Here is a 1,892-nt window from a genome sequence, read left to right as displayed (position 1 = left end):
CTCTCCTTCCCACCATATGCTCTTCATTTTTGCTAATTAGGAAAATGTCTTGGATGCAGCAGAAAGACATGTGGCATGGGCTGTGTGAAACTGGATGTTTGGGCTTGGATAGATTTAATTCACAGAGTATGGTATGTGCTGTCTGGTTATCCAAGGAACCCAATAAAAGCTGATCTCATCCTACTGATTGAATTTGCTGACACTCTTACCATTTCCTTTTACAGTTTTTATGGTCCAGAATGGCTCTGTTGCCAGCATCTTCTTTTTTTTTTTTTTTTTTAGGGACTAACACACCCTTTTAATATGTTTTTAAATATTTTTACGGTTTAAAAAGTGTTTAAAGTTTGTAATTCCTAGTAGGAAAACATTATCTGAATGAATACCCTAATGGCAAACCACTATAGAATGTTTCAGTTGCATGTGGGGCAGAGGGGTAGGGATTCTCTTCACAGCACCCCAGCTTTCTTCATGAGAAGGTCAGAGGTACACTGGTTTGTATTATTGCGACATCCATTAGGCGATCGTTGCTTTTCCTTCAGCAAGGGCTTTATTTGTCAGAAGGGCGTTATGCTTGACCTCCAAATTTGGCTGACAATTTACTGATGAGATTCATAACCTTTGGATTGCTCTGATATTTTGACATATTCGCTGGGTTCTGGGCCACATCCTGGAAGGCCACCATAACTTCTGGATCCTGCATGGCTGCGAGAACCTCTGGATCACTAAGAATTTCATTGAGCCCAGGCATTCCTGCCATTCCAGGCATCCCCCCTGCCATTCCAGGCATTCCTCCAGGAAAATTACCAGGCATTCCCCCAGGAAAGCCACCTGGGAAAGAGCCATACTGAGCTCCTGATTGTTGTCTGGCTTCTTCCTCCCTCTGGGCTCTCTCATGTTCTTCCCGAGCCTTCTTAACCCTTTCTATTCTTTCTTTGATCTCTCGTTCTTCACGTTTTCGCTCATACTTTCTCTGATGTTCAGCAATTTTCTGGGCCCTCGGTTGAACTTCTTTCAGCATTGCACTAGCATCTTCATCGTAATCCAGTTTACAAGCAAGGGCAAGATCATGTGCTGCTTCTTCCCAATGGCCCAGAAGTCTGTGTGCTTTCCCTCGCCACTTTTAAGGCTGAGCTGAATCAGGATTTATTTCAATAGCTCTGTCACAGTCTCGAATGGCAGCATTTGGCTTCTGTAATTTGATGAAGACACTGGCTCTCTTGGCATAGAGAATGGCCAAGCGAGGATTCAGTTTGATGGCATCTGTGAACAAGTCAATGGCTTTCTGTAGTTCGCCATCATTTAGGGCATCAATGGCAGCCACTTTTTTTATCATTTGCCTGATCCATCATTTCCTCAGTTATCTCTACATTTTCATCTCCCATTTCTTGAGGGGCATCAGTATCTGGTTCAATCACACCTTCATTGTCAATTTCTAGATCACTTTCCTCACTTGATGGTTCGTCTGTCTTTATGTTTTCCTCCGCCTTCTTACTATCTGTTTTTTCTTCCTTGATATTGTCTTCTGATTTAGTTTTATGAGTGGCAGGTGGTATTTTACCCCCCATGCTCTCCACCCACTCCTGCAGGAAGCGCATTTCCTCGGTGTGCAGAACGCTCGGATCCTGCTTACACATTTTCACGAAGGCCCGAAGCTCGCTCACTTTGCGGGGGTCCATGGTCCAGAGGCGGTGGCAGGCGGCAGGCGCGGCTGAGGTTGCGGCCCGATTCCAGGTCCGTGTACTGCCAGCATCTTCTGATAGAAGGAATTACTTTTCCAGGTAGTGCAATCATGCTATTTATCAAAAGAAACACTGGACAATCAGAATGGACTTTAGAGCTGTGTCCTGAGCCATCTGGCCAACTTTCGGCAAGAAACTTCTTTGTTCTTTAGA

General features: G+C 44.6%; 1 pseudogene across 1 annotated transcript; it reads right to left on the bottom strand.

The window, feature by feature from the left end:
- Window positions 1–268: 268 nt before the first annotated feature.
- LOC113928516 lies at window positions 269–1,691 on the bottom strand (annotated as a pseudogene). Its single transcript, XR_004820093.1, has one exon. The product of XR_004820093.1 is annotated as a hsc70-interacting protein-like (transcript).
- Between the last annotated feature and the right edge of the window lie 201 nt (window positions 1,692–1,892).

The sequence above is a fragment of the Zalophus californianus genome, chromosome 5 (assembly GCF_009762305.2).
Source record: "Zalophus californianus isolate mZalCal1 chromosome 5, mZalCal1.pri.v2, whole genome shotgun sequence".
In the NCBI taxonomy this organism is placed as follows: domain Eukaryota; kingdom Metazoa; phylum Chordata; class Mammalia; order Carnivora; family Otariidae; genus Zalophus; species Zalophus californianus.
The sequence above is the reverse complement of the archived record's forward strand: the minus strand, read 5'-3'. Positions and strand labels throughout refer to the sequence as shown.